The following is a 10,722-nucleotide window of genomic DNA, read 5'->3' on the forward strand; positions in this document are numbered from 1 at the left end:
TTCAGAACCAGTGAGTCATGGAGTATTTGGCTGAGGGCAGCAATGGGTTGGGATGAGGTGGTGAGACCCACTTTGGATAGAGGAAGAGGAGAAGTTCTGAACTGTATAAACTGTATTTCATGGGACGTGACAACGGGCATTGGAGTCAAAACAAAGTTTGAAATCTAATACCAACATACACCAGCCATGTGACTTTAAGGAAGTTACTTCTCTGGCACTCAGATTCCTTCATTATCAATTGAATGTTTACATTTCTATTTAATTGAGCTGGAGTGAGAATGAAAAGAAATGCTGTATATACCATTAGTACATTTAATAAATGTAAATGATTCACATACTTCCCTCTCCCTCTCTTCCACCTTCTCTCTCTCTCTCTCTTCTGAAACTGTAAGTTCTTGTTAATGACATGAGGAAGACAGAGATACGTTCAGCTATCATGAAGAGAATTAGTATACCTGGGTTTTTAAAATAGATGCTGCGGTGACAACTTTTGTGGAGCTAAGGCTAGTTTTGGCTACTCAAAATAACAAGGAACATTTTGAGCTCTCTGTAACCTAACATAAGCCACCTAGTTGCAACAATGTGTTTTTTTTAATAGAAGCCAACTTTGAAGCCTGTTTTTACCATTCATGTGACAAATCTGCCTGATAAGGCCCAGGCTGCTCTCTACATTGAAGATGAGGCGAACAGGCAGGCTAGGCCTCCACTCTCGCAGACCTCAAGTTCACATGCAGAAAACTGATTCTAATTTTGAAAGAAGTATGATAGCTACATTTTTACATATATTGATTTTCTTCTTTGTTTTTTGAGAGAAGGTCTTGCTCTGTCACTCAGGCTGGAGTATAGTGGTACTATCACAGCTCACTGCAGCCTCACCCTCCAAGCAGAAACAATCCTCCCAAGTAGCTGAGACTACAGGGGTGCACCACCATGCCTTGCTAATTTTGTAAAATTTTTTGTAGAGATGGGGTCTTGCTATGTTGCCCAGATTGTGTAAAAATCCTAGGCACAAGTGATCCTCCTGCCTCAGCCTCTCAAAAGTGCTGGGATTACAGGTATAAGTCATCATACTTGGCCACATTTTTATATAAATTTCATGAAGTGGAAGAATTAGGATGTCTGGAGGACATGGCACTTAAATTGAGAAGGCAATGATGGGACTTAGAGCAGAAAAATATTTACATTTAATTATATTAAATTATCTTTATAATTAAATTATAATTTATATTATAAATCTGATTTATAATATAAATCATTTTATGTATAACAAACTATTATATTAATATAATATAATACATGTAACTATTGTATATTATTAATTTAGAATTTTAATTATTTAATTATATTTATTTTAATGTATATTAATGTAGAAAATATTTATAAATTGCCTTAAAAGTTTCTCAAATCCTATCTATTTCAGCTACTTTAATTCCCACCTCAGTTTCTATATTTGAAAAATGATAAAGTGGAATAGGTCAATTCTTAAGTCTCTGGCAGCTCAAAAGCTTCATAATTCTATGTATTATTTTCATATAATATACCATAAGAAAAAAAACTAAAGTTTAGGGTCACTTACTAAACTAATCATTTCAGACATAGGACTACTCAAATGATCAGCAAATAAAAACTTCTCCAGGAGATTATTTTATGATTTTTATCAGATGAACTTAACATAAATGAATCAGAGAACATAAACATTAGTAAGAAAGTAATTGTGTATCTACTTTGTGGACATATGCAAATTTGACTGATAGTTTTATCCTGCTATAGAGAAGGCTTAAACAATAGTATCCCATACTGGAACTCTAACTGTACTTGCTTTTCTTTTTTTCTTTTTTTTTGAGACGGAGTCTTGCTCTGTCGCCTAGGCTGGAGTGCCGTGGTGCCTTCTCTGCTCACTGTAACCTCCGCCTCCCTGGTTCAAGCAATTCTCCTGCCTCAGCCTCCTGAGTAGCTGGGATTACAGGCATGCACCACCACGTAAGGCTAATTTTTGTATTTTTAGTAGAGACTGGGTTTCACCATGTTGGCCAGGATGGTCTCAAACTCCTGACCTTGTGATTCACTTACCTTGGCCTCCCAAAGTGCAGGGATTACAGGCGTGAGCCACCACGCCTGGCCTGTACCTGCTTTTCAATGATAATTTAATGACAAATAATAGGAATGTTTACTGTTTATAGAAAGGAATGTGAAATTTTAAGAAATACGTGCAAAATTTAGGGATGCCGCATCTTAACAATATTGAAAATAAATGATAAGTGTAATTCAAGAAGAATAAATGATAAGTGTAATTCACATTACAAATATGAGGTTGCTTTGTGATTTGCTAGGAATAAACTTTTAACACATATGTTCTGAAGAATCACGACAAGTTAGACATGTTATAATTTGCAGGTAATCACTTTATGAAAAAATATCACTCGTTGTGAGATGATTTACATAAAAATAAATTAACAGTGTCATTTGAATTTATTTAATTATTTAAACGCCAGGCTAAATATATTCTTTAGAGAAATCTTTGTAAAACTGTATTTTTGTTAGTAATTAAAAGTATTAGTAATGCTTATCACTGTCTCTACTCTATACTTAACTGAAGTCCTCAGTAATTCCCAGTGACTGCCATGATGGGATCTGACAAAATCTGACAATGCCTGAGAGGCTCAGGCTTCAACATACATTCAGTTAGGAATGAGGAAATACATAGAAGACTTCACATTCACCTAAGGCTATATATTTGATTTAAATAACTCTTTGCCTATGGAATATAGACATACTACCTATGTAGTCAGTTAGCACATCTGTTATGATATTTATCTCAAACGTATTTCAAAGTTTGTTTAATTCCAAAGGCAGTGCCTTAATTTAAAAAAACTCAATGCATTCAGTGTGCATTGTAGAAAGAAAATTCAGATAAATGAAATCAATAAAATAAAAATGCAATATTTCTACCATTTGTAGATTATCACAAACATACTATAGATTACACTTCAGGGTAAAACTTTCCAGATATTTTGCTATCTTTGTATATGTACACACACACACTCACACACACAGCAAGATATCTATGTCATTTGCCTAATATTCACATTTTCTTATCAATGACTTTTCATCTTAACTAACATACAGGGTTTTGTTTTGTTTTGTTTTGTTTTCTGAGACAGAGTCTTGCTCTGTTGCCCAGCCTGGAGTGCAGCGACACAATCTCGGGTCACTGCAACCTCTCCTTCCCCAGGTTCAAGCGCTTCTCCTGTCTCAGCTTCTCGAATAGCTGAGATTACAGGTGTGCACCACCATGACCAACTAATTTTTTACTTTTAAGTAGAGACGGGGTTTTGCCATGTTGACCAGGCTGGTCTCAAACTCCTGACCTCAAGCGATCTGCCCACCTCGACCTCTCAAAGTGCTGGGACTACAGGAGAGTCAACATACCAAACCCTAACATATAGTTTATATTCTCACTTTTCTAATTGTCCTAGAAATGCCCATTAGGGTTGGCTTATCCAAGCCAGGACACATAGTGCATCTATTTTTTATAGTCCTTGAATCACTTTTTAAAATTTTATTTATTTATTTGTTTATTTTTTAGATAGAGTCTCACTCTGTCGCCCAAGCTGGAGTACAGTGGCGTGATCTCCGTTTACTGCAACCTCCACCTCCCAGCTTCCAGCAATTCTTCTGCCTCAGCCTCCCAAGTAGCTGGGATTACAGATGTCCATCACAATGCCAGGCTAATTTTTGTGTTTTTAGTAGAGACAGAGTTTTGCCATGTTGGCCAGGCTGGTCTCAAATTCTGGCCTCAGGTGATCCACCCACCTCGGCCTCCCAAAGTGGTGTGATCACAGGCATGAGCCACCATGCTGGGCCTCCTCTTCTTTTTAAATCTATTAACACCTCCCCTTTCTTTTTATATTTCCTTTTATGGCATTGACTTCTTAAGGAGACCTTGGCAGTTATATTGAAGAATAGTCTATCTTCTAAGGATATGCCCCAAAATAATTTAGCTTGTTCTTTTTTCCCAAATTTAATTCTAAATGGTTATTGGATTAAGAATATGTCATAGATGCAGTGCACATGATCACATCAGAAGACATCTAGGTAACTCACCATTAATGACGCCACTGAATTTAGCTCACGACAGTCTGATTTCCTGAAACATGGCTACTTATACCCCTTGGGACAGGAAAGTGATCTATGTTGTTTTACTTTGGCTTCTTTCAAATTAAAACTAATTTTCTATCAAAACTGGTTTTCTATCAAAACTAATAGTCTTTACACAAATTGATCATCCTTACCAGAGTTGGTGTTTAACTAGGAATAGAAAATTGCTGCTTTTTAAATGTTTTTAATTCAGAATGTAAAATTAAATAGAGTTATTATGGTTATCACTTACTGAGTACTTACAAAATGTCAGAGTTTGTACAACAGGCTAAATAAGGACTCAGTCATTTAAACCTCATAGAAATCATAGGAGGTAGGTAATATTTTGCTCATGTAACCGATGAGGAAACTGAGACTATTACAATAAGACTATCACAGAAGTTAAAATGCAAACAACACAATAGCAAGAAAACAAATAGCCTGAAGTTTTTTAATGGGCAAAGGATCTGAATAGAAATTATTAAAACATTTTCAACATCACTAATCATGGAAGAAATGCAAATTAAACCACAGTGAGATACCACTTCACAACTGCCAGAGCAGCTAATTTTAAAAAGATAAAAGATAAGTGCTGGCAAGGATGTGGAGAAAAGGGAAGCCTTGTACTCTGTTGGTGGGAATGTAAATTAGTACAGTCATTAAGGAAAACAGTATGTAGATTTCTCAAAAACTAAAAATATAGCTACCATATGAACCAGCAATACCACTTCTAAGTATATATCCAAAAGAAATAAAATCAGTATATCAAAGAGATATCTGCACCCCCATATCCACTGCAGCATTATTTATAATAGCCAAAATATGAAAGCGACCCAAGTGTTCATCAACTTATGAATGGATAAAGAAAATGTAGTATATATACACAATGGAATACTATTCAGCCCTAAAGAAGAAGAAAATGTTAAACTGTTTCACTATCGTAACCATTACACTATCTACATATGTCTGTGTATCTATATGTCTCCCATAACATCTTGCCATAAACTTCAAATATACACAATAATTTACTTTTTTGAAAGAGAATAAAATTCTGTCATTTGCAACAACATGGGTGAACATGGAAGACATTAAGTGAAATAAGCGAGGCACAGAAAAATCAATACTGCTTGATCTCACTTATATGTGAATTTTTTCTTAGAAATCAACGTAGAAGCAGAGAGTAGAATGGTGGTTACCAGAGGCTGGGGGAAAGGGTGCAGGAGAGGGATTGGGAAGATGTTGATTGAAGAGTATGAAGTTTCAGTTACTCAGGAGGAATAAGTTTTCAAGATTCATTGCACAATATAGTGATCATAGTTAATAATCATATACTGTACATTTTTAAATTGCTATGAGTAGATTTTAAATATTCTCACTACCAAAATAAAAAAGCATGTGAAGTGATGGATATGTTAATTAGCTTGATATCATTCTTTCAAACTATATACATATGTCAAAATTTCACACTGTACCCCATAAATATATACAATTATTATTCATGAATTGAAATTTAAATTAAAGCAGTTAAGAAACGTTTTCTTATTTGCATTTCATTAATGGTGGAAGTAGGATCCAAACCCACTGGTTATCTGACTCCAAAGACTATGATATTTACTAGCAAGTAATATCACTTCCCAAGCTACAAATATTTTATGTTTTGTTTAAAAATGATATTGATAATAATAATGTTAAAAATGACATCATTAAATATAACCATGAATTTCCAGAAAACAGCCTACTCTACCAAGTGGAAGTAGGTTAAGCTTACATATCTCAGCTTCTGCCTCTCATTCTCACTCTTTAGCACTCAGTTTCTAAAATCTCTTTGGTTAAATTTAATAATTTTAGCTTCTTTTTAAAATTTAAAATTGGGGTAGGGTAGAGGACCAAAGAAACACTAGCTGCCTTGTGAGAAAATCTTTGTTTGGTTTTATTCCTTCTTAATAAGCAATGAAGACCAACTTGTGATAAAATCAAATAACTGCTTGGAGAGTATATTCATTTCCCCATAGTTTCTTGGAAAATCTTCCCATTTGCCTCATTCATTTGAAAATAGAATGTTAAATGATTTTATTATTCCCATGAAACCCCTTGAGTTTGTTGACAATTTTTATGAAATATTGAGTATGTACAAAAAAAACTTATAGGTGTAAGGTGTAGTGAATACTTATTTAAAGAAAATACCTGCTCTCCTATCATTCAGTTTAAGAAAAATATAGTTATACCTCCCATATGAACCTCTCCAGATGACATCTTCCACTTCTCCCTGCACCAGAGATAGTTAGCCTCGTCAGTTTCTGACATTATTAAACATTCTAACAGGCCGGGCGTGGTGGCTCAAGCCTGTAATCCCAGCACTTTGGGAGGCCGAGACGGGCGGATCACGAGGTCAGGAGTTCGAGACCATCCTGGTTAACACGGTGAAATCCCGTCTCTACTAAAAAATACAAAAAGCTAGCCGGGCGAGGTGGCTGGCGCCTGTAGTCCCAGCTACTCGGGAGGCTGAGGCAGGAGAATGGCATAAACCCGGAAGGCGGAGCTTGCAGTGAGCTGAGATCTGGCCACTGCACTCCAGCCCGGGCGACAGAGCGAGACTCTGTCTCAAAAAACAAACAAACAAACAAACAAAAAAAAACATTCTAACATTTTCCAATCTTGTGTGTCCAATATTACCATATCGTGATATTGTTAGTGAGGTACTCATGATATGATATGTTTATTTTTTTTTTCAAGAAGGAAGGGCTTTTTTGAAATACTTTTATTTTAAATTCAGGGGTATACGTGCAGGTTTGTTACATAGGTAAACTTGAGTCATGGGGGTTTGTTGTATAGATTACTTGATCACCCAGGTATTAAGCCTAGTACCCATTGGTTATTTTTCCGGATTCTCTCCCTCCTCACACCTTTCACCCTCTGATAGGCCCCAGTGTGCACTGTTCCCCTCTATGTGTCGATGTGTTCTCATCATTTAGCTCCCACTTGTAAGTAAGAACATGTGGTATTTGGTTTTCTGTTTCTGTGTTAGTTTGCTAAGGAGAACAGCCTCCAGCTTCATCCATGTACCTGGAAAATACATGATCTTATTCTTTTTTATGGCTGCATAATATTGCATGGTGTATATGTACCACATTTGCTTTATCCAATCTGTCATTGATGGCATTTAGATTTCTTCCATATCTTTGTTGTTGTGAAAAGTTCTGCAATGAACATTTGCATGCATGTGTCTTTATGGTAAAATGATTTCTATTGCATTGGGTCTATACCAAATAATGGGATCACTGGGTCAAATGGTAGCTGCTTTTAGCTCTTTGAGGAATCGCCACACTGCTTTCCACAATAGTTGAACCAATTTACACTCCCACCAAGAGTGTATATGTGTTCCCTTTCTCTGCAACCTTGCCAGCGTCTATTCTTTTTTGACTTTTAATTAATAGTTATTCTGACGGGTATAATTAATAGTCATTCTGACTGTTATGAGATGGCATCTCAAAATGCTTTTGATTTGCATTTCTCTAATAATCAGTGACGTTGAGGTTTCTTTCATATGCTTTTTGGCCATGTATATGTCTTCTTTTGAAAAGTGTCCATTCATGTTCTTTGCCCACTTTTTAATGGGGTTGTTTGTTTTTTGCTGTGCAGAAGCTCTTTAGTTTAATTAGATCACATTTTTCATTTATGCTTTTGTTATCATTGCTTTTGGGATCTTTGTCATGAAATCTTTGCCTGTTTCCCTGTGTCCAGAATGGTATTGCCTAGATTGTCTTCTCAGGTTTTTATAGTCAGTTTTGAATGTCACATGCAAGTCTTTAATCCATCTCGAGCTGATTTTTGTATATGATGTAAAGAAGGGGTCTAATTTCAGTCTTCTGCATATGGCTACTTGACTATCACAGAACCATTTATTGAATAGGGAGTTATTTCCCCATTTCTTGTTTTTGTTAGCTTTATTGAAGATCAGGTGGTCACAGATGTGCAGACTTATATCTGGGTACTCTATTATATTCCATTGGTCTATGTGTCTGTTTTCGTACCAGTACTATGCTGTTTTGGTTACAATATCCTTGTAGTATAGTTTGAAATCAAGTAACAGGATGCCTGCAGCTTTGTTCTTTTTGCTTAGGATTGCCTTGGCTATTCTGGCTCTCTTTTGGGTCCATATGAGTATTAAGAGAGCTTTTCCTAGTTCTGTTAACAATGTCATTGGTAGTTTGATAGGAATAGCATTGAATCTATAAATTGGTTTGGGCAGTTGGACATTTTAATGATATTGGTTTTTCCTGTTAATGAGCATGGGATGTTTTTCCATTTGTTTGTGCTGTCTTTGATTTCTTTGAGCAGCATTTTGTAATTCTCAATGTAGAGGTCTTTCATCTCCCTGGTTAGCTGTATTCCTAGGTATTTTGTTCTTTTTGTGGCTACTGTGAATGAACTTGCATTCCTGATTTGACTCTCGTCTTGGCTGTTGTTGATGTAGAGGAATGCCAGTTTTTTTGTCCATTGATTTTGTATCCTGAAACTTTATTGAAGATGTTTATCAACTGAAGGAGCTTTGAGACTGAGACTGGAGTTTTCTAGATATAGAATCATGTTGTCTGCAAACAGGGATAGTTTGACTTCCTTTTTTCCTTTTTGGATACCCCATTGCTGTAGCCAGGACTTCCAATACTATATTCAATATGAGTAGTGAGGGAGGGCATCCTTATGCTGGTTTTCAGAGGGAATGCTTCTAGCTTTTCTCCATTTAGTACAATCTTGGCTGTGGGTGTGTCATAGATGGCTCATATTATTTTCAGATATGTTCCTTCAATACCTAGTTTATTAAGAGTTTTTAACATGCTGGGATGTTGAATTTTATCAAAAGCCTTTTCTGTGTCTGTTAAAATAATCATGTGGTTTTTGTCTTTAGTTCTACTTATATGATGAATTACATTTATTGATTTTTGTATGTTGAACCCAACTTGCATCTCGAGGATGAGTGTGGTGGATTAGCTTTTTGATGTGCTCCTGGATTTGGTTTGCAAATATTTTGTTGAGTACTTTGCAACTATATTCATCAAGGATATTGGCCTGAAGTTTTCTTTTTTGTTGTGTCTACCCGGCTTTGGTACCAGGATGATGCTGGCCTCATAGAATAAGCTGAGGAAGAGTCCCTTCTCCTCTATTTTTTGGAATAATTTCAGTAGGAATGGCGCCAGCTGTTCTGTGTACATCCAGTAGAATGTGGCTATGAATCCACCTGGTTCTGGGCTTTTTGTGGTTGATAGGCTATTTATAACTGATACAATTTCAGAGCTCATTATTGGTCTGTTTAGGAAATCAATTTCTTCCTGGTTCAGTCTTAGGAGGTTGTATGTCTGCCCAGGAATTTGTCCATCTCTTCTAGGTTTTCTAGTTTGTGTGCATACAGGTGTGTTCATAGTGGTTTCTGGTTATTTTTATTTCCGTAGAGTTAGTGATAACATCCCCTTTGTCATTTCTAATTGTGTTTATTTGGATTCTCTCTGCTTTCATCTTTATTTGTTTCACTGACTGCTGGATAGCTAACAGTCTATCTTACTAATTAAAATAAAGTTGTTGATCTTTTCAATCGCTTTTTATGTCTTGATTTCCTTCAGTCCAGCTCTGATTTATGTTATTTCTTGTCTTCTACTAGCTTTGGGGTTAGCTTGCTTGTGATTCTCTATTTCTTTCATTTGTGATGTTAGGTAGGTAATTTGAGGCCTTTCTAACGTTTTGATTTGAGAATTTAGTGCTATGAATTTCCCTTGTAACACTGCCTCAGCTGTGTCCCAGAGATTCTGGTGTGTTGTATCTTGGTTTCAAAGAACTTCTTTATTTCTGCCTTGATTTTGTTATTTATCCAAATGTCATTCAGGAGTATGTTGTTTAATTTCCATGTAATTGCATGGTTTTGAGTGATATTTTTAGTATTGATTTCTGTTTTCATTGTGTTGTGGTCTGAAAGTATGTTTGGTATGATTTTCATTCTTTTGCATTTGTTGAGGATTGTGTTATGTATGATAATGTGGTCAATTTTAGAGTATGTGCAATGTGGTGATGAGAAGAATACACATTCGGTTGTTTGTGGGTGGAGACTTCCTTAGAGGATTCTCAGGTCCATTTGGTCCAATGTTGAGTTTAGGTCTTGAATATCTTTGTTAATTTTGGGGGTATCTAAGGCTCCCCAGGCTCTGCATGTGCCTGAGCGGCTGCTCTGCCGAGACTTCATGTAGCTCTGCATGTCAGACTGAAGGCCCTGAAGGCCCTGAAGGAGTGAGTTCACAAGTGGATATTCTGACCCGAGGGTTGCAAAGATCTGTATTGGAAGGATGGGTTCCCGGGGTCACTCACGACTTCCCTGGGCATGGGAGGTTGCCTTGGCTCCATGTCATTCCTGAGTGGGCAGTCATCCTGCCTTGCTTTTATCTACTCTCCGTGGGTCGAGTTGTGTCCTTGAGTAGTCCCACTGCAGGTACCTGATGTTTCAGCTGAAGATGCTGTATTTACTTGCCCCTTCCATTCCTCTCTGTGAGAGTGGTGCACACTGGCTCCTTCTACTCAGCCATCATGACCAAACCCCAACAT

This window comes from Colobus angolensis, unplaced genomic scaffold (genome assembly GCF_000951035.1).
Source record: "Colobus angolensis palliatus isolate OR3802 unplaced genomic scaffold, Cang.pa_1.0 Scaffold13, whole genome shotgun sequence".
Taxonomy (NCBI): domain Eukaryota; kingdom Metazoa; phylum Chordata; class Mammalia; order Primates; family Cercopithecidae; genus Colobus; species Colobus angolensis.